Source organism: Notamacropus eugenii, chromosome 2 (assembly GCF_028372415.1).
Source record: "Notamacropus eugenii isolate mMacEug1 chromosome 2, mMacEug1.pri_v2, whole genome shotgun sequence".
Taxonomy (NCBI): domain Eukaryota; kingdom Metazoa; phylum Chordata; class Mammalia; order Diprotodontia; family Macropodidae; genus Notamacropus; species Notamacropus eugenii.
In genome coordinates, this window is record NC_092873.1 from 318,770,048 (window position 1) to 318,797,466 (window position 27,419).

The following is a 27,419-nucleotide window of genomic DNA, read 5'->3' on the forward strand; positions in this document are numbered from 1 at the left end:
TTTGCCATTTCCTTTTACAGCTCATTTTACAGATGAGGAATCTGAAAGAAGGTTAAGTGACTTACCCAGGGCCACACAGCTAGTAAATGTCTGAAACCAGATTTGAACTCAGATTGTTACATGGGCAAAGTTTTGTACCTCATATACTAAGCTGTTAACTCTCCTTCTAAGTCTTTCTTCTAAGTCTAAGTCTTTCTTTCAAAGTTTTCATTTCTTTTCCAGTTCTTTCCTCTTAACATGGATTCCACAGATCCCTAAGTCATCTATGGATAGATTTCAGGATATCCGTGAATCTGGATGGCAAAAAAATACATCTTTAGTCCATTTTAATTAATTTCATTTTAATCCTATATATTTTATGCACTTAAAAACATTATTCTAAGAAATCCATAGGTTTTGACAAACTGCCAAAAAAGTTCATGACACACACACAAAAAGGTTAAAATCTAATCTGGCACTTTCATTCAATTTATATAATGATTTTAAACCTCTTGTTTTATTTCTCCCAAGAATTCTAGTTGACCTTGCACCCAACTTGTGTTTTTCTTTGTTAATACATGTTGTGCAGTTATTCTTTTCTTCCAGGCTTCCATTTGAACCTCCATAATAATTCTTTTAACTCCAGTATCATTTTTTATTTTACATATTTTTCCAGCCTGCCTTAATTGTCATTTTGAGTTAACAGCCAGATTCTGCCTCCTTCTGGAAGGAATGGGGGCTGATCTGTATTATCTGAGGTCCTATGACTCCTTTCCTAAGTACAGTGTTCTTCAAGGATGTCAGAGATCATGAGCCAGGGCTCATGTCAGGGAGTTATTAACTTTCAGCAGGATATGAGTGATTTGATCTAGGACATGATCTCAGCTTTTCAGATTTCCATCCACAGTTAGGTGGTGCAGTGGATAAAATATGGGATTCATCTTCCTGAGTTCATATCTGGCCTCAGACACTTGCCACAGAGTGAAAGGGGGATTACAGATGGCAGGTGTTGCCCTTTTCCCTTTTTTACCATGGGATTCTTCTGGCATCTTATCCCCTGCTCCTCCCCACCCAGGCCTGTATTGTCTCTCCTATCCCCTGCATTTTATGGGATATTTGATGATTACTGTGTTAGGAAAAGTGCATATTACTAGAATTAATGTTATGTTATAAAGAATTGTATGGAGAAAAGCATATTTTCAGGATCTCTAGTGAAACATTGCAGTTTTTGGTGGTCTCATAGACCACAAATTCAACATATCAGCTTTTGTGATTTTGACTTTCACACGATTTTGTAAGAACTTTAGCCACATGAAAGTTGAGAATTGATTGTAGTTTAAGTAACACTTATCTGAGAGACAATGTATTATACTAAAAGAGGCTGAGGAATATTTTTTAAAGAAATTCTAGAGACATAAATAAGGAAATATGTTAGGCTAACTCTACTAATTTTAGATGTGAGTGGATTAAACAACACAGTAAAACACTCAAATTGTATGGAAGTTTATCTTACCCTACAGGAAAGCAGGGGGGAAGGGGATAAGAGAGAGGGGATAATAGAAGGCAAGGCAGATTGGGGGAAGGGATAATTGAAAGCAAACACTTTGATAGAGAGACAGGTCAAAGGAGAAGATAAAATAAATGGGTAGGATAGAGGGAAAGACAGTTGGTCTTTCACAACACGACTGTTACAGAAGTGTTTTACATGACTACACATGTATATCCTACATCAAATTGCTTGCCTTCTCAATGAGGGTGGGTGGGGAGGGGAGAAGGGAAAGAATGTAGAACTCAAAGCTTTAAAAATGAATGTTAAAAATTGTTTTTGAGTGCAACCAGAATATATGATATATTGGCAATGGAGTATAGGAATCTATCTTGTCTTAAAGGAAAATAGAAAGGAAGGGGATAAGAGAAGGGTGAACGGTGATTGAAGGGATAGCAGATTGGAGAAAAGGGTAATCAGAATACATGCTGTCCTGGTGTGGGGGGAAGGAGAAGATGAGGAGAAAATTTGAAATTCAAAATTTTGTGGAAATGAATGTTGAAAATCAAAAATAAATAATTTTTTAAAAAATACAGTAAAATGAGAATCACAAACTATTTAAGAAAACAAAACTTTACAATCTGTTGCATATAAAGAATAAGATATCTGGACTTGTTCTATTTTTAGAAATCAGTAATAAAAGAAAGGCCTTCATATACATAAAAATATCTGTAGCAGCACTTTTTGTGGTAGCAAAAGAACTACAAACACAATACCTGGCCATCACTCAGCTGATGGCCAAACAAATTGGGATGCATCACAATGGAAGCCATATCCTAAGGCCTTATCCCATCCAGATTAGGCTAGCTTTTCCTTGAAAGTTATTGAAACTGTTCTTAAGATTTAATTGACTTGGATGACCATGGCAATTGAAGTGTTTTCCTGATTATCTGAATATAAAAATCCACCAGGAACTGTAGTGGCTTCCTGAAACTTGACCAGCAGATCACCATGGTAACACAGAAACAAGGGAACAGTTGAATCAATGTAGTGTCTTTAGTGAATATTCTTAGTAAATATATCTACCCTTTTATGGCTAAGTAAATCTCCTTTTATTAACTTTTAGGACTTTTGTAAGTGTTTCATTTCTTTACAGTATCAAACCTAAACTACTATGGGATTGACCTGAGTCAGGCTTATTCTACAATATACATGAACTCAATGGAATATTAATGAGCTATAGGAAATAGGGGGTAGCTAGATGGAGCAGTAGATAGAATGCTAGGCCTGCAATCAAGAAGACCTGAGTTCAAATCTGACCTCAGATACATAGTAGCTGTGTGACCCTGGGCAAAATCACCTGTTTGCCTCAGTTTCCTCATCTCTGAAATGAGCTTGAGAAGGCAATGGCAAACTGCTCCAGTATCTTTGCCAAGAAAACCCCAAATGGGGTCTCAAAGAGTTCGACATAACTACAATGAATGAGTAACAAGAAATGGTGAGCATTATGAGAACAAAAAACTTGGGAAGAGTTTTATGACTTGATGCAAACCAAGAAAATAATACATACCATGGTCATGATATAAATGAGAAGAACAATAATAAAACAATTGAAACTGTTTTTTCAGTTACAACTGAAAGATGTAAAATTATAACAAGCAAGCTTGGTCTCAAAGATGTGAGAATACATCTTCCTCTGCTTTTTTGTAGAGCTAGGAGGTCCCATGAATGTAGAATACTATGTATAATATCAAATTAAAAAAAAAATATGCTGGCTAACTATACCAGGTTTGCATTTAAGATTCCATAATAATACCTTTTAACACCAGTATCTGTTTTTGGTTTACTTGTTTTTCCAGCCTTACTTAATTGTCATTTTGTGTTAAGAGTCAGATTCTGCTCCCTTCTGGAAGGAATGGGGGGCCTGATCTGTATTATCTGATGTTCTATGATTCCTTTCCTCAGATATTAAGTATAATGTTCATCAAAGAAGTCAGAGATCATCTCTCATTTCAAGGAGTTACTTTTTAGTATGTATTTATTTTATAATCTTTATAATAAGGGGTGTTACTCTGGAAGAGGTAGGAAGGGATTAAACTTATTTATTTTGACCCTATAGATAGGAGCTCAAATACTGGAAACAGGTTTCAAAGAAGCAATTTTAAACTTAGTGTCAGGAAAAGTTCACTAATAATTGTAGCATCCAAATATAGAAAGGCCTACTTCATTGGGCTATAGGTTCCCTCTTTGCGGAGGCCTTCAAAAAGAAGCTGCATGGCCAATTGTCAAGTATGTTATAGTATGGATTCCTTTCATGAATATTTTGTACCAGATGACTATTGAAGTCATCTCCAACTCTGAAATTCTGCAATTCTAAAGGGCTAATTTTATAAGTTAGGCAATGATTGAAGTATGTAAAGTCCTCCAAGTTTAATAGTGCTTCAATTCTCCTTACCATTTTCCACTTCAGGAGCATCAGAGACATAACTGTCTCCAGAAAAGTAAACTGGCCACAATATGTACTAAAACTAATATAAAAATGACCAGATGGATTATTTCTCACTCCTTTGAATATGAGATATACTGTAAGACAAAAGAGTGACCTTAGCTTAGGTGAAGTATTCATAGAAAGTCCCCTCATAACCCCCCTGCATCCCCATCCCTACCTCTCCTGTATGAAAATTTTCATTGGACTGACGATGTTATGTTGATTTATTGAAGGATGCTGATGATGTATATTCAGGCTTTCCATAGTTTCTGGAGGCCCTAACAAGGTTCTCTGATGGATTGTGCAATTCTCTATACCTCAGATATTATGTCCACATTAAAGTCCCTCAGAGGAAGACAATTTTGGAACCATGATAGAAGGGGCCATACCAAATATTGCTAAAGAAGATACTACTATTAAATGTCAAAGTTTTCAAACCAGCATCCATGAAATAAAGTGTCAAAAAAAAGGATTTCTGCCCATTTGGAGGCTGTTTGTAATGGAGGAGCAGGATGACAGTATAGATACCTTTTACCCTATCCAAGGAGAGAATTTGCATTCCAGGATAAGAATAGATACTTCCACACAAAATCTACAACGTCAGAAACAAAAAGGCCGTACATTAAGCATTTACAGCTAGCCTGAATTAGGTGCAACTTTCTGATTTTAGCTAGATTTTGCTGACCAGGTTTTGTAGAAATGAAACAATGTGCAAAGGTAACCTCCTTTATCTCTTGAGACTATATGTCTATACTGAACTAACTAGAGTAATGTTTCTTGCTGCTATAGTATGCAGCCTAATGGATGAGAAGAGCACGTACAGATGAGATCTGTAAATGAACACAGATTTTATTTGATTTAGTTTGTGCTTAGCACAAAAGGGAGAATGCAGAAGCATACAGCACTGAGACCTCAGTTGTGCTATAAAAATTAAGAATTATTATTGTGACAGTTTCCTTGTCTGAATTCTGCCTCTCTTCAATGAAGACATTATCAATCATTCCTAAATGAAACGCTTAAAGAAAATTGGGAGTGTAGTTAATGAATGAAAGAAAACTCAGTTTTTATTAAGTCCTTACTATGTGCAAAGCACTGTGCTGAACACTGTGCTTACTTAGAAAAGTAAGATTATACCTGTTCTCAAAGAGCTCCCATTCTAATGGGGGAGACAATGCATATAGAAGAATTCATTCTTAAAGTCAGATAGAAAGGAGCTGTGATCCTTAATGTGTGGTGGCTGCTTTTTTAATGTCATTTCCAATAATAAAATCATATCAGTCTCTAATGTTGAACTATTTGACAGGCCAAGGACTGGTGGTGAAAACTTTATTTCCTGAGTCTTTAGCTGCAGTGATTGTAGCACCAGTAGAAGCAGTCACTGGAATGCTTCTTTACAAGGATTGCTTACTAGAATTACAGATTCAGGAGTTGAGACAAAATTATGACTGATAGTCTGGAGGGCGATGGGCTCATGGGCTCATGGGCTTATATACCAGTCAGTGGCCGTTGGTCAGTAGCTAGTATTGGTGATGTTAAGGAAGGAGGACCCATTTCTAAAATGATGCCTCCCTTCTGTTATAACTGTGTAATTTGTGCTGGAAACAAGAGAGGTGGCCTTCCAGGCACTGTTATTTCCAAGGTTCTTGGATTCAGAGTTCTAAGCTATCGTCACTGGAGTGTGAGGGGAGGTGATGGTTGATGTAGCTGGGTGGCTTGCCAGGACCATGTTGTCTCCTGTTTTCCTCAGGTTACCTTGCTACTTTACCTAAGCTGGCTCCCTTATTTCACCAAAGAAGGCAGAACAGGTAGCTAGATCTTTGAAAGGGAATTTATGGTGACTAAAATAAGAATTGAGAATGTCTTCTCTCAGACAAATGGAGAGATGTCCCTTTTGTTTTGTATCAGACTGAAAGAAGTTGTTCAAGGAGTTGTTCATTTCAGGTAGACCAATGCTAGGGTGTGTGCTGGTATCAACAATGACTTCTTGGGTTAGCAATTCTAAAAACCCTAAATAAAACTATATACTTTTGTTTTGTACTGCTTTGGAATTTCTGTATTTGTTTCACAATTTCGATGAAATGTTAATTGAGACCTGCAGGGAAAGGGAGTTGGTTATTTTCGCTGATTTAACAAGAGTAACTTTGTCAAAACTTCTGTCCATACAAGTGGTTGCTTATTTTGTAAATTATGTGGCTCTCACACATTTAGTTAAGGTGCAAGAATGGATCATTTTTTTTCTTTCATAACAAGATGAACAAATGGATGAAAATCATGTATTAAGCATTTACTGTTTGCCAAACATTGTTCTAAGTAGTAGAGAGCCAAATGCAAAAACAAGATAGTACCTTCCCTCAAAGAGTCTACATTCTAATGGAGAAAGACTTTACATACATACATGTATGTGTGTATGTATACCTACATGTATAAGTATACATATATATCACTACACATATGTATGTGTAGTAGACAGAGAAGGATGATTTGGTTTAGGAAGTTATAAATATGGCATGTGAAACCATGGGTCAGTAATGGTGTTGATTTGATTATGGTTCACAACTAGAGACAGAAAGCTGGGAGTGGGATATGAGCAGAGTTTGTAGAGAAGTCAAGTGCAGATATGGAACATGAATCCTACATATAGAGAAAACTCTCACCAGTCGGGGCCTTAGTTCTAATAGAGATACTCAAGTATTAGGTGGAACACTGAGGCTAGAGTGAAACACTACGGCATAAAGGTGGTCAGATGCACTGCATCTTTCTATGGCAGAAGTCCTCCATGAGCACAATGAATGCTTCATGGTGTCATGGTGGTGACCTTGATTTCTCAGAAGCTCGACTCTAAAAGCCCAGTCTCTGAAGGATTCTAGAAAGCTTAGAAAGACTTCATGTACAAGCCCAGTGATGATTAGTATGCTTTCCATTGTCCAAGAACCAGTCTCACAACACTTGGAAAGCAAATTGTCCACATAAATTCTCAAAGAATATCTATAAAGTCAAAGAGAAGTTGTACTCTGCATCAATGGAGGGACTATTCATCCTAATGAAATCACAAATGCTTGAAGAACTAAAAGAGCACATTATTTTTTGCAAAATAAAAGTTTCTCTCAAATAGGTCAATAATTTCATGTTCAAAAAAAACCACATGGTTAACTTTTTTAATGTAGTATTATTCTCTGCCTCCACTAAAGTCTCGTTCTTGCCTCCTGTTGGATATGTGTTATAATTATTCTTGTTTTTACTTTATTATTTCAAAAATATTTTTGTTTCAGAATCAAAGGCATCATGAATGATTTATGGAAAGAAGGAGCACACCACAGGGGGCTCAGGAGCTACAGTGGTAAATAATAGGAGTGTATCCTTCCTCACCACCACCAGCATCAGGGGCTTTAGGATCCTAAAGTTGAACTGTTGCAAGGTGGTTATGGGCAATGGGTCACAACAGTAGGAAACTGTATGCCTGTTCACCACTACCAGCCCAGGCTTGCCAGAATTAGTGCAGAACAATGGCAAATCAGCCAGAAAGAAGGACAGGGAAGGTGTGGAAGCATTGCTGGATTCTGTGCCCAGGCTACAAAATTATTACTGAGGTCACATTTTAACTGAAAAAGGTGAGCTGGGTTTTTTTTAGTGAGGTTTAGATATAACATATCATAGACTCAAAAGATATAACAGATCAGACTTAAACAGTCCATCCCCTACAATTTACAGTTGAGGAAACTGAGGTCAAGAGCAATTAAGAGGCTTATCCAGGTTTATACAGGTATTACATGGCAGAGTAAGGATTTAAACCCAGGTTCTCTGACTCCAGAGCCAATACTCTCCACTCTACAACTCGTGGGCAATATGAGTTACACACTGGTACCCCTCAGACACTAAAAGGACAAAAAAGGAACTTCCAGTGTGTTGATCATATCCTGTATGGATTACATCTGTGTTGTTGTTGTTCAGGAGCTGTGATTTCATCCATGTGGGAAGTTCCTAATAAGGAAATCTACTTTAGTAGATCATGAATTCTTTTGTAACTGATTGTCCTAGAGACATACCTGAAGCACTGAGATATTAAAAAAACATACCCATGATCATACAGCTAGTATGTCAGTAAAAAGGAATTTAAGTGTTTGCTATGTGCCAATGACAGTGAGAAGCTCTGGGTATACAAAAAAAGACAAATGCAATCCTTGCCCTCAAGGAGCTTATATTTTAATGGGAGAGAGACAATAAGTAAGCAGATAAATACAAATAAGGTAGATATAGATACACACACGTGTGTGTATATGCACAAAGTATGGATCCATTCTCTGCTGCTTGTGCTAATTTTGGCCTAATAATTAACACCAAGAAAGCATAGGTGCTCCATCAGCCACCACCACACCATCCATATGTGGAACCATCGGTTGCAACAAGTGGAGAAGTTTTGAATGCTGTGGATAAGTTCACTTACCTTGGTAGTATACTTTCCAGGGATGTACACATTGACAATGAGGTTGATGCATGCATTGCCAGAGCTAGCTCAGTGTTTGAGAGGCTCTGAAGAAAACTATGAGAGAGAAGAGGCATTAGACTGACTACTAAAGTGAAGGTCTGCAGAGTCATTGTGCTGACCTCATTGCTGTATGCCTGTGAAACATGGACAATCTACCAGAGCCATAACCAGAAAACTGAATCGCTTCCATTTGAACTGTCTCAGGAAGATTCTGAAGATCACCTGGCAGGAAAATGTACCAGACACTGAGGTCCTTGCTTGAACTAAACTGCCAAGCATTCAAATTATGCTTCAGAGAGGGCAACTCCAATGGGCTGGCCACGTTGTTCAAATGTAAAGTGTATGCTTGCCAAAAAGACTATTTTATGGAGAACTTGCATGAGGCAAGCAATGACATGTTGACAGAAGAAGCTTTACACGGACACTCTCAAGAACTTTGGATCTGATTGTGCAACATAGGAGATGCTGGCACAGGACCGTTCAGCATGGCATGCCCACATCAGAAAGGGTGCTGTGCTCTATGAGCAAAGCAGAATTGAAACAACACAAAGGAAACGTAGGATGTGCAGATCTGGAGTATCTACCCCAAATATTCACACGGACTATCTGTGCCCAACCTGTGGCTGAGCACTCCGAGCTTGTATTGGTCTGATCAGCCACAGTCAGACACATTGAAATTTGACTTTATCATGGTGATGTCATTTTGGTCCTCTTCGAAAACAAAGGATAACAACCAATTTGTACGTAACAGATATACATATACACAGGTATATGTGTGTGTGCATAGTAGATATACATATAAATATATATATATGTATATATGTACGTATGTGCATATATATATATATATTTTCCATATATAATCTTAAAAGGTTTCTTGTAGAAGGTGGAATTTTAGCTGGGATCTGAAAAAAGCCCAGGGAAGCCACAAGGTGGGAGTGAGGAGAGAGAATTCCAGGCATGGAAGATAGTCAGTAAAAATGTATAATCAGTAGATGTTTGAGGAACAGCAAAAAGGCCAGTGTCACTGGATCACAGAGTGTATGGAAGGGAAGAAGGTTTAAGACTCGAACAGTAGGAAGGAACCAGGTTGTGAAAGGTTTTAAAGACCAGGGATTTTTCTATTTGATACTGGACATAATAGGAAGTCATTGGAGTTTACTGTGTAGGGGGATGATGTAGCAGACAAGAGCTTTAGGAAAATCACTTTGGCAGCTGAGTTAAGGTTGAACCAGAATAGTGAGAGAGAAAGCAGAGAAACCAAAGGCTAGTGCAGTAGCCCAGGCATGAGATGGCATAGACCTGCCCCATAGTGATGACAGTGTCAGAGGAGAGAAGGAGATATATGGGAGATATCTTGTGATGTAGAATTGACAGCATTTGACAATAGATCAGATATGGGGCAGGTAGTGGTAGAAGGTGTTGAGATAACACCAAGCCTAGGCGACTGGGAAGATAGTGGTCAGTCCTTTATCCATTGTGAAAGGATCTAAACATTTATCAGTGGAGGAAGTACTCATAGATCCATCATAGTAAAGCATCCCTCAAACAATACTTCATGGAAGAGGTGAATTCATTGTGTTGGATATGTGGGCATTCCCCTAGTTTCTAGTTCAATAATTTTTTTTATTATTTTTAAGTTTAGCTATTTTCAAAAGCTCAATTCTTGCTTAATTTGTGTGAAAAAATAATGGAATGTAGTGGAAGAATAAAGAAAAAGAATAAACTTTCTCTGGACATGAGTCACTAGATTCAAAATCATAGAATTCTGAACTAGAAAATATTTTATAAATCATTTAGTCTAGCAATTCTTAACCTGGGGTCCACAGAGCCCTGAAGATAGGTTTTAGGCAGTTTATGAACTTGAAGGAGAAAAAAATTTCATCTTTTCCTGTTATTCTTGTTCAGTCATTCCAGTTGTGTCTGACTCTTCTTAGCAAAGATACTGGAGAGGTTTGCCATTTCCTTCTGTGACTCATTTTACAGATGAGGAAACTGAGGCAAAGAGGGTTAAGTGACTTTACCAAGGTCACACAGCTAGTAAGTGTCTGAGGCCAGATTTGAACTCAAGAACATGAGTCTTCCTGACTCTAGGTACTCTCTCCACTCTGTCACTGAAATTTAATATTTCCTTCAATTATGAATGTAGTTAATAAACCATAACAGTACTAACAATATCTATGATTTTGTCATCAATTAAAAGCATAGCTGTTTTTTTATTATTACAGTTGTTTCAAATACCTCCAAATATCATTTATATTCATCATTACTTTGAAATTACTATGTAGTAATAAGACCTAATCAATATATTACTATATTACAAATTTGTTTTTATTATCAAATTATTTACCTAAATATTTCAATATCATTAATTGCCTTTGTAACCTTATGTATTTTAAGGATCAAATAAAATAATGTTTGTAATGTGCTTAGCATGTTGCCTGGCACATAGTCGGTGCTATATAAATACATGCTATTAAAATGCATTAAAAACATTATTTTTAAGAAAATACAAAAAAGGGTAAGGTTTAAAACCTTTAAAACCTTAACACAAAAAAGGTTAAGAATTCCTGACCTTATTTTACCGCCCTAGTTATCTCTTCCCTATCTTCCCTGCCTCACCTCCCATTAAGTGACTTGTTCAAGGTCTCATAGTCATCAGTTACTGGAGTTGACATTCAAAGCCATACATAACCTTTAACTCCCCAAATCCAGTGTTTATTCACTTCTGAAATTCCACATATAACACTCCAGTTGTTTAGTTCCATGAATTCAGTAAAATAGCCCCAGGGATTCGGTGCTTAAACCAATCGAACTAGTTTTTGTCACAATAGTTCAGTTCAAGGAGTTGAGTCCTCACCCCAGGTGGAGGCCACTGGGACCTTGCTGACTGAGCCTTAGAGGCCCTTGAAGGGCAGAGAGCTGGCTGCGAAAAGAGATTTCCTGTTTTACCAAGGAAATAAGCAGCTAAGCCTGCAATAGAATATGTGTGTGTAGAGGAGGGTGGAGCTCCTGTTGGCTAATTGTTCTGTAAGGAGGGAGGAAATACAACCCTCACAATTGGAGGCCGTGAGGAACAGTTCAACTGAGCCTTTTAAAAATTTCTTTTCTTTCCTTCAAGTTGCTGACAAGTATGTGAAGGGATGTTTATTTGTTGTTGTGTTGTAGTGCTTCCCCATCCCCTTCTTTCCATCTCAGCCTCCTCTTTTGGTTTTTAACTCCTTGCCTGATTTCTGTGACTGAAAGGGATGTTTACATTCACACAGCCTCAAAAGGAAGTTAACAGCTTCCTGGCTGAGGGCCCCGTGGCTTGTTTCCCTGGCAACCAGAGGTAGGAAGGAAAAAAAAGAACCTGTAAGATGGAAAATGTCAAGAGAGGGAGAGAGGAGAACGGAGAAGGGAGCAAGCAAAAGGAGAGGAAGAAGGCCATTGCCTTCCTTATTATAGCATTGTTTTACAGGCAATTTGGAGAATTTCAGTACTCCTAGCAACTGCCCCTCAAATTACTTGACCAAAACACAGAGCTGGGAGTCTGAACAGCAGGAGGGTAGGAAAGGAGAGGAGGGAGAATGAAAGGGGGAGGGAGAGAGAGAGAGAGAGAGGGAGAGAGAGAGAGAGAGAGAGAGAGAGAGAGAGAGAGAGAGAGAGAGAGAGAGAGAGAGAGAGAGAGAGAGAGAGAGAGAGAGAGAGAGGGAGAGAGGGAGAGAGAGAGAGGGGGAGGGAGGGAGGGAGGGAGGGAGGGGGGAGAGGGAGAGGAAGGAGACACAAAATGTGTATAAATATGAGCGTGTCTGTATCTATCTATAAATATCCAAACAATCCTAGCTGAAGGACCAACACCTGCTCTCTTCACCTTCAGAATTGATTCTTCCCCCTTGTATTTTACCAGCTGATCAAAGTCTCTGTCGAAAAGAGAAATTGCCCTTTAAAATGGTTGGGAAAGAGGTTCAGACACAGTGTTAATATTACTCAAAAGAAGTCCCTCTCCAAAGGGCTTGGAGATGAAGGGGGGAGGGAATCAGACGGGAGCAAAGACAAAGGAGCGAGGTTTGGTGGAAGGCTGAAAATATCACTGCAGCAGAAAAGCAATCAGATATCCCAGGACTGGGTTCCAGTGAAGTGTGTACGTGTGCTCCTGAGAGAAGGGAATGTTTTCTGAGTGTGTAAGCCCTACGTGAGCGTGTGTGTGTGCGTGTGTGTGTGTGACAGGGCGTGCCTGCTCTGTTCTCATTTCTAGCAGTTGTTCTCTAGGAAAACTTCTTCCTCAGCAGTTTACCTGGGGAAATTCCAGCCCCCAAACTAAGGAGGAGCAGGAGGGCTTCCATGTTGTTGTCTAAGGCTTCTCTGAGCACCAGCAAAGTGGCAGAATGCTACGTTAGGGCTTTTTTTTTTTTAAACATGTTAGAGGGAAAGGGAGGAGAGGAGCAGGGAGGCCTAGAAAGGAGAAGAGGCAAAATTATGTTCTACAGCTGCTTGTTCCAAGCCCTCAGGTCATTATAAACATACCTGGGTCTTTAAGGCAAGTCAGGGGCATCTCCTGCTTACTGGTTTCCAGGAAAAACTAAACAAAATATAACTCCCTAATACCACAGAAGAAACATACGCCCTTAAAAAAGAAAACCAGAAGGCCTGCTTTTATTACTTAGTTCAAAGGAGGATTTCACAGCCGGCTCAGTTTTCACTGCATGGGCCCCTCCTCTCTCCTTCCCCAAGGGCTGGCTCCCAACTTCTCTTCCCCAAGGGCTTCCTATGCCACTACCCACTTAAACCAGACCCTGGGGCACCACCGTACCAAAGGCCTGGGTAGGGCAATTTTTACCTAATAGGTTACACAAAGCCCCAGACCACCTGGGCAAGGGTCAGCGTCCCAAGGGATCAGGATGCTAAGAGCTGCTCTTTTCCGACCAGAAAAGTGGTGATAGTGCAGGTTATACACTTTGGGCCCCTGACTGGGTTAGTATGGGATTCCAGTTGACCTGGAATCCAAATTCAAATCTTGGTTCTGCTGCATCCTGAGTGACTTTGGGTTACTTAGTTTAATGGCAGTTTAAGGATCAGCAAAGTTCTCATCCAGTCTCTCTGCTCCCCCAAGCTATGGCTGTGATCAGGAAAGTAGCTTTTATAGAGCCAGTACATAAATTCTGCTCCCTTCATTTAAAGACCATATGGACCTTCCTGTCATGCTAGAACAGACTGAAATTGTGAATTTTTCGTTTTGATTGACAATTATTGGCCTCTGGAAGATTATGGAACAGAAATTACATCTCATACAATAAAGTGAGAGAAATAAAAAAATAATCCTTATTTCATGAATATTGTCTCTGACAGTTGGCTGAGGGAATCACTCTTCCCACTTTTGTTTTATTACTGCATGTGGTTCCTGCCACCAGTTTCACTTTGGGGTTCAAAATGAACCTATGCTCAATTATCCCTATGTGTGTTATCTTGTCATTTTTGATCACTGAGAAGTTAAATGATTTGCCCATGATCATGTAGCTAGAATGTGCCAACTCTTGTGCTAATGACAATACAAAAATGAAAACAAGTCTCAGTCCTCCTTAACTACCTTTTGTTTATGTTATATTAATTCTGTATATAATTATACATGTATGAGCTATCTCTACCAATAGCTTATAAACTTCCTGAGAAGACAGATTCTTTTCATTTTTTTTATCTTAATATGCCTAGTACCTTGTGCAAGGTAAGCCCTTAAGAAATGCTTGTTAATTGTTTGATAATGCTAGCTTTATATATATTTATACACATATATATTTATATGTATGTATATATACATATATGATTCTATTAAGAAAGGCCCTTCTATATATAGGCTTTGTAGGATTTTAAATTAGTATTTTACTAATGTTTAGAATAAATCAATATTTACAGTAAAATGTCATCCATTGATATAGTCATACTATTTGAAGTGTTTTTGTTTTTAATAATTTAATATCAATCTAGGAAAAACAGATTGAAGAAGGTAAATCTGTTGACCAGAAATGATTTTTGACCACATATGCCTTTGTGGATCTTTCATGTCAAAGCTCCTTATATCTTAAGTGCAGATAATAGGGAGTGGACTGCATTTGGAGTGAAGGACTTTATAAATCATTTGTCATCTGGAAACTGATAGCCTCCTCGAAACTTATGGATATAGGTTATTCCAACTTCAAGCTCAAATTTCTGAATGCTTACTGACACCTCCTCCTGTCAGTTCAATGCCTTTATTCCCAAAGGACTTTGTTATCTTCACCTTCTCCCTAATCAGCTTCTGACTCCTTTATTTTCTTTTACCCATTTTAATTGATGCCTTTTTCTTAAACATCTCAGTCATTTCCCAACATATTCCCTTGTTATAAACTTCTCCCTTTCCCCCATGTAGATTAGTCCAGTTCTTTATGGACAGGATGACAACCTATAAAACAATTGAAACTGTTAGGACAGGATCAAGAACAAGCTTGAAGAGATCAGAAAAAATACTCACCCCCCCACCCACTTTTTTCCAGAGGTGATGGAAGATTAATCATAATAAAAGCTTTTTTCAGGTATTGAGAAGTTTTGCCAATTTTTTTTCTTATATCCTTTCTTAAAAAATGCTTTTTTATATGGAATTGGTCTCAGGGAAGGAAAAGAGGAGTAATTTAGGGGTGAGGAAGGGTAGGTTATGTAAAAATAAAAGATATCAATAAAATCTATTATTAAAATCTATTAAAAATAAAAAATCCTGGCACAGAGGCATGATCAAATAGTAATGAGGGACTTTAGTTATCCAGACAAATGCTGGATCTTTTTCTGTATTCAAAACAAGAAAAAATTAAAATTGTTAAGGTGCTTCTATTATCAGTGATACTTGGAAAATCATAGAAAATGGGAGCAATTTCACAAGACTGGAAAAGGGTAAATGTTTCCCACTTTTCAAAAAAGGGAAGAAGAAAGAAACCACAACCTACAAACCAGTGATCTTGAAGTTGAATCTTGGGGAAATTCTAGAATAGATCACAGAAGAGGTTACTGGAGAACATCTAGAAAAGAAAAACAGACTGAAAAAAGCCAGGATGTCTTCATCAAGAACAGTTTATTCCAAACTACCTTCATTTCATGTCAGAAGTATTAAATTAGTAGAAGAAGAGGATGTTGTGATTTTAGTTTACTTAGATTTTAGCAGAATCTCTTTAAAGAAGATGGAAGGATATCAATTAAGTGACACTATGGAGGGATTCAGAATTGTCCAGATGACCAGAATCAAAGAGTAATTGAGTAGTTGATAATGATCATTGTCAGTGGGGAACTGGTGTTCAGCAGACTGCTCCCCTGGGATCTAATAAATAAAACACTGGGGTTAAGAAGAACCAGGAAAGGTTTTGTGCAAAGGTGATGCTTAAATCAAGTTTTGAAAGAAACTGGGAATTGTAAGGGAAGAAAGATTGCATTCCAGGTAATAGGAAATGGACTGTTGTATAAGGAAAAGAAGATATTGATAAAATCATACCAATAAAATCTTTCATTAAAATCTATTAAAAATAAAAAGAAATCCTGGCAGAAGGAAGACCAGTTTGGCTGGATCAGCAGTTGAAGGGGAATAATCAGTCCGGACAGGTAAGTTGGATCTATGTTGGGGTCAAGCACTATGCTATTATGCTACTTTGCTAGGATCTGTGTTTGTTCCTGTGCTGTATAATACTTTTATTGAGGACTTGAATAAAGGTATAGATGACACACTTAGCAAATTTGCAAATGACACAAAGTTAGGAGGGATAGATTACAAAGAATCTTGACCAGCTAGCATATTGGGCTAAATCTCATAAGATGAAATTCAGAAGAGACAGGATAATGATTGTGGAACCAAGATGGCAGAGTACAGTCCATGACCCAGCTGAACTTTCTCAATATTCCCCCCCAAACAACTTTAAAACAATGCCTCAAAGAAAATTTTGGAGTGGCAGAACCAACAAATATCAAAAGGAGACATTTTTCCCACCTAAGACAATTTAGGAGGTCCACAGGAGAAGTCTAAAAACAAGGTGATCACAGGCCCAGAGCACAGCAGGAGCACCAGTAGTGGGCCTTGGAGGTGAGCTGCAATAGCAGCAGCAATTTTGGAATCTTTTGGCCCAGAGATGAAAAGGGGAGGGAGGTTAGACAAATGGTCAGAAAGAGATTACAGGGGACACTTTGCTGACATTGAAGGTGGTCCTGACTGGCAACTCTGTTGACTATAAGTAGGTCTAGGTCATGGTTCTAGGATGGAAATGAATGCCTGTGATTGGTCACAAGGAAACAGCGGCCCTAGTCACAGCCCCAAGGCCAAGAGAAATGCTAGTACTTATGGTTGAAGGAGGCCAGGGGATCAGGTCACAGTTCCAGGGTCAAGCAGTGTTTTAACACTTGTGGCTATAGGAAAGCATGGATTCTTCTTGGATAAAGACAAGAACAGAGACCAAGTGAGCAGTGATCATACTTCTTCCAGGATAACATCACATTGGAATCACCAAAAACTTGCAGACCCACAGAACTAGCTTTCAAAACAGCAGCAAGAAAAAGCCTGAAGCCTGGTACAGTGCCTCCCCATTCCCAGGTGAGCAAAGCCCAGCTTTAACAGAAAGTTCAAAGTGAAGAAACAGGCTGGGAAAATCAGCAAACAACAAAAGAAGAACTTGACCATAAAAACTCCTACAGTGATATAGAAGACCAAGACACAAACTTAGAAGACTACAGCAATGTGAAAATAGCTACAAGCTATTATTATTGAACCCAAAGCCAGCAGGAATTCCTGGAAGAATTAAAAAGGTGTGTGGTGGAGGAAAAATTAGGAAAAAAAATGAGAGTGATGGAAGAAAATTATGAAAAGAGAACTAAAAGGTTGGTAAAAGAGGCACAAAAATTTACCGTAGAAAAGAACTCCTTTAAAAGCAGAATAAGCCAAATGGAAAAGGAGGTACAAAAACTCACTAAGGAAGTAACTCTTTCAAAATTAAAATTGGGCAAGCAGAAGCTAATGACTCCATGAAACTTCAAGAAACAATAAAACAAAGTCAAAGGAAGAAAAAATGAAGAAAATATTAATTATCTCAATGGAAAAACAATTGAACTGAAAAATAGATTGAGGAACAATAATATAAGAATTGTGTGGGTTACCTGAAAGCCATGATAAAAAAAAAGACCCTACACATCATATTTTAAAAATTAGAAAAAAGACTGCCCTCATACCTTGAATACAGAGGATAAAATAGAATTTGAAAGAATCCATTGATCACCTCTTGAAAGACAGCAGAACATGAAAACTACCAGGAATATTATAGCCAATTCCAGAGCTCCCAGGTCAAAGAGAAAATATTGCAAGCAGCCAGAAAGAAACAATTTAGGTATCATGGAGCCACAATGAGGATCACACAAGATTTAACAGCTTCTACAATAAAGGAGCAGAGGGCTTGGAATATTATATTCTGGAAGGCAAAGGAGCTAAGATTACAATCAAGAAAAACTTACCCTTCAAAACAGAGTATAATATTTTGGGGGCAGGGAGAATTGATATTTTAATGAAATAGAGAATTCCTAAGCCAGAGCTGAATAGAATATTTGATATTCAAAGAGAAGACTCAAGAGAAGGATAAAAAGGCAAATATGAAAGAGTAATTCTATGGGACTCAAAGGAGTTAAACTGTTTACATTCCTGTATAGAAAGATGATAATTACAGCTCCTAAGAACTTTATCAATATTAGGTCAGTTAGAAGATACAGACAGAGGGCACAGATGTGAGTCACTTGTGCTGGTATAATCTCCAAAAAAAGATGTAGAGGTGAGAAAAAAGGATATACTGGGACAAGGTTAGAATGGAGCAAATTTTCTCACATCAAGGAGGTGTGCAAGGAAGAACTTTTATGGTGGAGAGGAAGACAGGAATAATTCAAACTTATTCTCGTTGGAATTTGTTCAAAAAGGGAAGAATAGATAGATAGATAGATAGATAGATAGATAGATAGATAGATAGATAGATAGATAGATAGATAAAGGTAGAGATATACATGCATAGTCAATTGAATATAGAAATATATTTTATCCAATAAGAAAATAGGAGGAGAAAGGGATAAGAGATATGGGGGAGGAGGATGATAAGAGGGAAGGCAGATTAGGGGAGGCAAGGGTTGTAAGTAAGACAGACTTTTGAGGAAGGACATGATAAAAAGAGAGAGCAAAGGATAAACAGAGGAAAATGGGATGGAGGAAAATGCACAGTTAGTGATTATAACTGCAAATGTGAATGAGATGAGCTAACCCACAGGATGGAAGTAGATAGCAAAAGCAGATCGTAAACCAGAATCCAATAATGTGTTGTGTATTAGAAATACATATGGAGCAGAAAGACATACACGCAGAGTTCAAATGAAAGGCTAGAGCAGAATCTATTATGCTTCAGCTGAAGTGAAAAGGGCAGGAGTGGCAATCATGATCTCAGATAAAATGAAAGCAAAATTAGACCTAATTGAAAGAGATAAGCAGGGAAACTACATTTTGCTAAAAGGCACCATAGGCAATGAAAATAATATTTTTAAAAAATTTACAGCTAGTTTCTCTGATAAGGGCCTCATTTCTCAAACATATAGAGAATTAAGTCAAATTAAAAAAAAAGAGAGACATTCCCTAATTGACAAATGGTCAAAAATATGAATAAGCAATTTTCAGAAGAATAAATTGAAACTAACTATGGTCACATTAAAAAATGTTTTAAATCACTATTGATTAGAGAAAGGCAAATTAAAAAAACTCTGTGGTATCACTTCAACACCTATCAGAAATGACAAGGGGGGAGGGGTTTCAGAAAAAAAGATCGCAAGACCTCCATGAACTGATGCGTAAAGTAGGAAGAACTGGGACATCATTGGGCACAATAGCAGCAGTATCTTAATAATAATCAACTGTGAAAGACTTGGCTACTCTGATCAATAGAATGATCCAAGATAATTCCAAAGGACTTATGATGAAAAAAATGCTATCTGCTTCCTGAGAGAGAACTGATGAACTCTGAGTTCAAATTAAAATAACATTTTTTTTGCTTTCATTATTTTCTTTTTGCTTTTTTTTTTTTTTTTGCAATATGGCTAATAAGGAAATATGTGTTGCATGCTTTCACGTGTATAATTGATATATTGTTTTCCTTCTCAGTGGATGGAGTACGGGTGGGAGGGAGGCAATCTGGAACTTAAAATTTAAAATGTATCAAAAGTAAATTATTTGAAAAATTATTTTAAAAAGAAATTGAGTAAAGATAAATGTAGTCTTGCACTTGTGTAACAAACAAAAAAATCAGCCTCATAAGCCTGAGAAAGAGGAAGAATGGATGGACAGTCAAGTTGTTTTGGGGGGAAAAGTCTGGTGGTTTTAGTGCGCTGTAAGCTCATTGTGAGACAGTCCTGTGATATGACAGCTATCTTGGACTGCACTAAGAAGGTCAACCCTTCCAAAAATGAGGAGACGTACTCCCATTGTACTTTGCCCTCCACAGACTTCATTAGGAGTAGTGTGTTGGGTTCTGGGTACCTTAATTTGGGGACAAAAGCAATATGGAGAGTGTCCAGAAAAGGACCACCAGGATAGTGAAGGACCTTAAGGACTGAAGAGGATCAGTTGCAAGAACTCAGAATGTTAAGCCCAGGGAAGATAAGATTCAAAGCCAACATGAGAGTAGATTTCAAGTACTTGTCACACAGAGGAGGGACTGGACTTGTTCCGTGTGGCCCCAGAGGGCCAAAGGAGAAACAGTGGATGGAAATTGCCAAGAGGTGAATTTAGGCTTGATTATCAGAAAATCTTCCTAAGTATTAAAACTATCCAGAAGAGAAATGGGCTGCTTCAGGCAATGGTGGACCTGGAGGTCCTCAGAGGTCAAGCAGTTTAACATGTTATGTATATGATACTAGAGATTCCTTTTGCATTCATTAGGATGAGAAGACCACTGATGTCCCTTCCAACTCTCAAACTCTGAGATTCTGTGGAGACTTGCTGTACACAGCTGCCAAAGTGGTTTTTCTAAATCGTAGATCTGACTGTATCACTTTTTATCAGTACAGACTTTGGAAGATTTTTGAATATCAAAAATCCCATAGAAAGAAACATGGAGCACATATGATAGTAAAGCAAACCAGTTATGGAGGGGAAATACACAAAGAAGCAGTCAGGGAGAATGATTGAAAACAGTTCCCCTTCTCCCTCCTCCCATCTCAGATAGAACTGGGCACCTGATCAGGTCCCAGAGGGAACAGGCTCTCTTTTCCTCCAGACTAGTAAAGTCTAATGGGCTTTTATAAGGTTTTTATTTGGGTCCAGCAGGGTCAGGCATTGAGCACAGGGAGCTAGGAACTTGGAGTGAGAGGCAGGAAGACTCCTAGGGAATTGGAGGCTAGATAATATTCAAAAATGGGGTTAGGGCCTTTATTGCTGTGCTTACTCTGACAGAGTGACTCCATTTCCTATGAGGAGCTTTGGAACTTTCCAGGGACTTCTATTTAGCAGACCAGGGAGTCTGTTGTATTTCTGACACATTTCCCTACTTAATAAATTCTAGTATCTCCTTATTACATCTTAGAGTCAAATACAATCTCATATTGTTTGGGATTCAAACAACATGAATCCAATCTGCCTTTCCAGACTAACTACTCCCCTTCAAATACTCTTGTGCTCCAGAGTCTGGTCTTCCTTCTGTTCCTTACATGTCACAGTCCCTTTCTCACTGTCTTGAATACAATCCCTCTTTACTTCTTACAATTCCCAGTTTTCTTCAAAACTTGGCTCAAGCACAACCTTTGCACAGGACTTTTCCTACTCTGTCTGAATCCCAAATTACCTTGTATTTATTTTTTGTACGGATTATATGTTCGCCTCTCTTGTCTCTGCAAATGGAAAGGGATAGATCCAAAAGATCTCCACCTCCACACTATTGGGCCAGACTTGGAGCAGGATCTACCCCCCTTCCTATCACCAAAGTCTAAGAAAGTGAAAGGGGACCTCACCATTCCTCTAGCCCACTCTGTGTCTTATGATCAGATCATTCTTCTAAAAGGCGAAACTAAAGTGATCATCTGAATTCAGGTTTCAAGATACTGCTGGTTGGGAGACTTAAGAAATCATTGCTAAAACTAAATTATAGTTTGATAAATTCACAGTGTGGCATATAGCATGGCAAGTTGGAAGCAAGAACTTCCAACTATTGTACTCTGTGAGATTAAGAAAACCCCTCAGGCAGGGGTGAAGAACCTGAGGTCTCAAGGTCACATGTGGCCCTCCAAGTCCTCAAGTGTGGCACTCTGATTGAATCTAAACTTCACAGAACAAATCCCTTTAATGAAAGGATTTGTTCTGTAAAACTTGGACTGGGTCAAAAGGCAGCACCCAAGGACCTAGAAGACCATATGTGGCTTTGAGGCCACAGGTTCCTCACTCCTGCTAGGGTTATCCTCACAGCATATTCTGATCATAAGTTATGACTTCCCTGCTGAAGACAATAGAACAAAATTATTTATGAAAAGAGGATGAGGCTTGTGGAGGAATGTGAGGAATTGTGAGGAATGTGGAGCCAGAGGTTAGGGAAGGGAGGGAGGGGAATGAATAATACCACTTCTACCCAAAAGGCAGTAGAGGAAAGGAGGAGAAATTGGAACCTGGAGTGAATACTCTATTCACACATACATCTATTTTATAGCCTATGACATTAACCAATGCTTGGGGCTTGCCTCCCATTCATGTTGGTGCTAAGTAATCTACTTCAGTCAAGGAATTTTCTGGCTGCTTGTGGGCTTCACTTCACCTTTTGTCATCGTTCTGCCATGTTCCTGGGCCTCTTCATTTTCACTGTTGTTTTAAATTTGGTGGTATTTCCTCTGTCTCCAAGGTGTTTAAAGGAGGGCTGAGGGAAGGGGAGAGAGAGCTACATTTCCCAATATGCTTTGCCATTATTCTCAAAAAATGATGTTTACTTCAACGACATACCCAGAACAAACATTTTCCCCAACACCATTCTCTCCTTTACACCACCCAGGTCTCTGTGAGTTGGCTAAGGGGTGGAGAACAACATCAGTTTAGCTCAGTTTCTACACAGCCCTGGTCCCACTAAGCTCCTATTCAAAGGTAGCATAGCATCTATGATGAGTCCATTTCAACTTCCGTTAGGAGGGGAATCTTCAAAAGTCAGGCTTTCTAACTCAAAGACTAGATGTTTCAGTGGTTGCACACTAGGGTTCTGGAATAAGAGGATGTCACGGAGCCCTCTGGAGCTTTGAAATTTGAAAGGTCAAAGTCTCTACTCCTTTCCTGAGTAACTGAGTTCCATAATGATCACAGAGGCAAAAACAAAAACAAACTGACAGGACCTTTTGAATGCCTTTGTAGTCAATCAAAGAGTTCCTCTTCAACACATGATTAGCCAAGCAAAGCCAATTAAAACATGTCTACACATGCTACAAAGTCTATCTCTCCAAGTCTATCACTTCCCTTATATGTTGTCATAATTCTCCCAGAAGCAAGTTTCCCAGTTAGAAAACAAAGGAAGAAAGAAGGAGGAGAGGAAAGAAGGAAAGAAGGAAGGAAGGAAGGAAGGAAGAAAGGAAGGAAGGAAGGAAGGAAGGAAGAAAGGAAGGAAGGAAGGAAGGAAGGAAGGAAGGAAGGAAGGAAGGAAGGAAGGAAGGAAGGAAGGAAGGAAGGAAGGAAGAATTTATTAAGTACCTACTTTGTGGCAGGCACTGTACAAAGCATTTTATAAAGCGCTCATTTCATCTTCACAAAAACCATATGAAATAAGTGCTATTATTATCCCCGTTTTGCTGTTGAGGAAACTGAAACATAATTAAAGTTATGCTGACTCAGAGATCCCCAAGTTACCAGTCTTGCTGCTGTATCCGTGTTGGGGGAGACTTTGTTGGGGGAGATGTCACCCAGTCTGCAGCATCCAGCATACTTGTAACCCTTGAGTATCAGCAATTGGGGAGGTGTTGACATGTAATAGCCTATCCCATTTTGCTAACATGGACCTATCAGAATTTTCTTTATCTCATTATGAAAGTTATCAATAAAAGTTGACTCCATCTTGAAACCTTTGCTTATCTCCAGTGATCAGCCTATCAGTGTGTTGCTACCTGGATGTATTTTAATAAACTCCTTTTAATTCTCTGTCCCCAGTTTTGCTTCCTTAATCAGAACAAAAATCTGAGCAAAGAATTTTCTTTTTAATAGACAAAAGTTAAGTGACTTTCCCACAGATCATAAGTATGAGGCTGGATTTGAACCAAGGTTTCTTGACTTCAGGCCCAGCTTTATATGCACTGAGGTACCTGACTGCCTCTAGGTGTGAGACTCCATTACCCCTACATATATGAGTAACAAATATACTAGAAATACATATATTTACAATATGCATAAACATGTATAGCAAATATCATCTTCCCTGATCATACACAAGTTCATTGAGAGTAGAGAAGAAAATTTCTTTTTTCTTTTTCTCCCTAGTGCCTAGCTCAGTGCCTGTAATATAGTAAGCAGTTGATAAGTGTGTGTTGATTGATAAACTGAGTCATTTCTTTCTGTTTTTGACCTGCTTGAAGGTATATGCCCAGCAGTGTAATAGATGGGTCAAAGAGTGTGAAAACTTTTTTCTCACTCTCAAATTGTTTTCCAGAGAGGCTGAGCTAAATTACAGCTCCACCAACAATGCATTAGTGATACCACAGTTATTCTCAACATCTTTGGGAGCTCCTACCCTCCTTCTTTCCTTCTTCCCCATGTTTACTCTACATTAAATGGTATAGATTTGGTTTCCCCCACGTTTCTGGCATCTGTCATTTCTTTTCTATTACTACTGTCCTGATCCCAGTTCAAATCCCCCAATTTCTAAACTTCAGTTTCAATACCCTAATAATATTTACTTCTGAGAGTAGTGGTGAGAAAAGTGCTTTGTGAATCTCAAGTCCCTATACAGTCCAAACTATTATTACACATCATTTCCATTCTACTTTTCATTCTAGTTCTTGGAGTACTTGTCTTCTCTCTTTTTCTCTTCACTTAGGAGACAGCAAGTTCCTGAAATGCAGGGATTCTGTCTTACTCCTCATTGTATCCTGTACTTCATCAAACATAGTGGCCTATAAAATGGCTGTTTAACACATAATTGCAAGGATAGATTTAGTGCTAGAAGGGAGCTTAGAGATTATCTGGTTTAAATCACATTTTACAGATGAGAAGGTTGGGTGACTTGCCCAAGGTCACACAGGAATCAAATGGAAAAGCTAAGATTTTAACTCAAGTCCTCGTCTCCAAACACAGTGAGCTCTCCGCTGTGCTGTGCTACTTCCATTGAACTGAATTGGAGCTAGAATAAACGATTGCTATGGCATTTTACTGTCCCTATTCATCCTATGAGGTAGCATGATAGGGAGATTAACCTCCTCTCAGAGAGAGGTAGGTTCAAATCTTGACTGCAACATTATTTAGAAGACCTTTGGCAAGTCAGTAATAGGATCTTGCCAGCTCTTACTAGAGTCCTCCTTAGCTGGTCCTTCACCTGGAAGATGGGCATATACCTGAGAGCCAGTGTGGCTTCAGAAAGGGCTGAGGAACAGTTGATATGGTGTTTGCTGCCCAATAACTCCAGGAGAAATTCCAGGAGCAGAACAGAGGTCTGTACACATTTGTAGATTTGACCAAGGCCTTTGACACTGTTAGTCGTGAAGGCTTATGGAAAATTGTCAAAATTTGGCTGCCCACAGAAGTTTATCACTATTGTACGTCAATTTCATGATGACTTGTTTGCCCAGGTTTTGGATAGTGGACAATGCTCTTGTGCCTTCCCAGTCACCAGTGGAGTGGAACAGGGCTGTGTGCTTGCTCCCATGCTTTTTGGCATAATGCTTTCAGCCATGTTGTCAAATGCTTTCAACCAGGATGAACATGGCATCAAGGTCAACTAGCATACTGATGGTAAGTTCTTCAGTTTGAAAACGCTGCAAGCCAAGACTGAAGTGGAGGAAGTGCTGGTGCATGATTTTCTGTTTGCTGATGATTGTTCACTCAGTGCAGCCTCTGAAGCTGAGATGCAACAAAGTATGGCTCAGTTCTCTGCTGCCTGTGCTAATTTTGGCCTAGTAATTAACGCCAAGAAAACACAGGTGCTCCATCAGCCACCGCCACACCACCCACACATGGAACCTTCAATTACAACAAATGAAGAAGTTTTGAATGCTGTGGATAAATTTACTTACCTTGGTAGTGTGCTTTCCAGGGGTGTGCATATTAACAATGAGGTTGATGTACGCATTGTCAGAGCTAGCTCAGTGTTTGGGAGGCTCCAAAGAAAAGTTTGGGAGAGAAGAGGTGTTACACTGACTACCACACTGAAAGTCTACAGAACCATTGTGCTGACCACATTGTTGTATGCCTGTGAAACATGGACAGTCTACCAGTGGCCATGCCAGGAAACTGAATCGCTTCCATTTGAACTGTCTTAGGAAGATTCTGAGAATCACCTGGCAGGATAAGGTACCAGACACTCAAGTCCTTGCTTGAGCTGAACTGCTAAGTATTCAAATTATGCTTCAGAGAGTGTAACCCCGATGGACTGGTCACATTGTTCGAACGCAAAATATACACTTCCCCAAAAGACTATTTTATGGAGAACTCACATGACACAAGCAATCACATGGTGGTCAGAAGAAGCAATATAAGGGCTCTCTCAAGGTCTCTCTCAAGAACTTTGGATTTGACTGTGCAACATGGGAGACACTGACAAAGGACCACTCAGCATGGCATGCCCACATCAGAAAGGCTGCTGTGTTCTATGAACAAAGCAGAATTGAGACAGCACAAAGTAAACATAGGATATGCAAATTTGGAGTATCCACCCCCAAAATCCACCCACATTATCTGTGCCCAACCTGTGGTAGAGCATTCTGAGCTCGTGTTGGTCTGATTAGCCACAGTCAGACACACTGAAATATCACTTTATCATGGTGATGTCATTTTAGTCCTCTCCAAAGACAAAGGGCAACAACCAATCAACCAATAAGATCTTAGAGAGAGAGCTGGAAGTGGGCCCTAAAAATCATCTAATCCTTTAATTTTTATAGGTGAATAAAATGAGGCTTTCTCTGAATCTCAGATAATGTTTTAGCTTTTTTTCCTAATGAACCTGAAAAATGTTCAAAAACATAAATATTTCCATAGACAATGAATAGTAAAATTGATTATGTAGGAAGCCATTAATCTTTATTTTATAAAGCTTGGTGGGTTTCTTTTCAGTATATATTAACACAGTAGTACTGACAGCAGTTCCAAGATTGTCTGTCTCCTTCTGACCTTCCTTCTTTCTTTGATATATGATATATACATACATATATTAATTTTTATTCATTTTAAACTTACATACAAAAATGAGAAAAGAAAGAAAATTCTATGTACATAGCAGAACATATTTTAAGAACTCAACATAAAAAATAAATTCCCATGTCAAGAAAACTTATATAAATACAATTATTTTCAAAGCTGTCTAGCTTTTCTTGGCTTCCTTCTAGGCTTTCCTGTGTTCTCTGCTGTGCATTTTTTACTTTCTCTTCTTTTCTCCCTCTCTCCCCCTGCTCCCAACCCCAAAAAAGTATATAATTAAGTTTATACACACACACACACACACACACACACACACACACACACACACACACATAAGACTGTACTGTAGTGGGACGAGCTCTGGCCCCTGGCCCCCTGGTGAGCCCGGAGACGCCCGGGGGTGGCACGCCCCTTCCGGAGCTGAGCTCTGCCTCCAGGGCGGAACATGGGAGGAGCTACGGCAGGGTATATTAGGGGGAACACGGGAAGGTCGGGAGAATTGGGGTAGGCAATAAAGTGTAGTAAGCAGCTCCTCGAGTGCACTGTTTGGTCATTCCCCTCCCCCACAGGAGGGGGCCGGAACCGTTGGACGACCGGTAAGGCTGTTGGAGCAGTTGGAGAG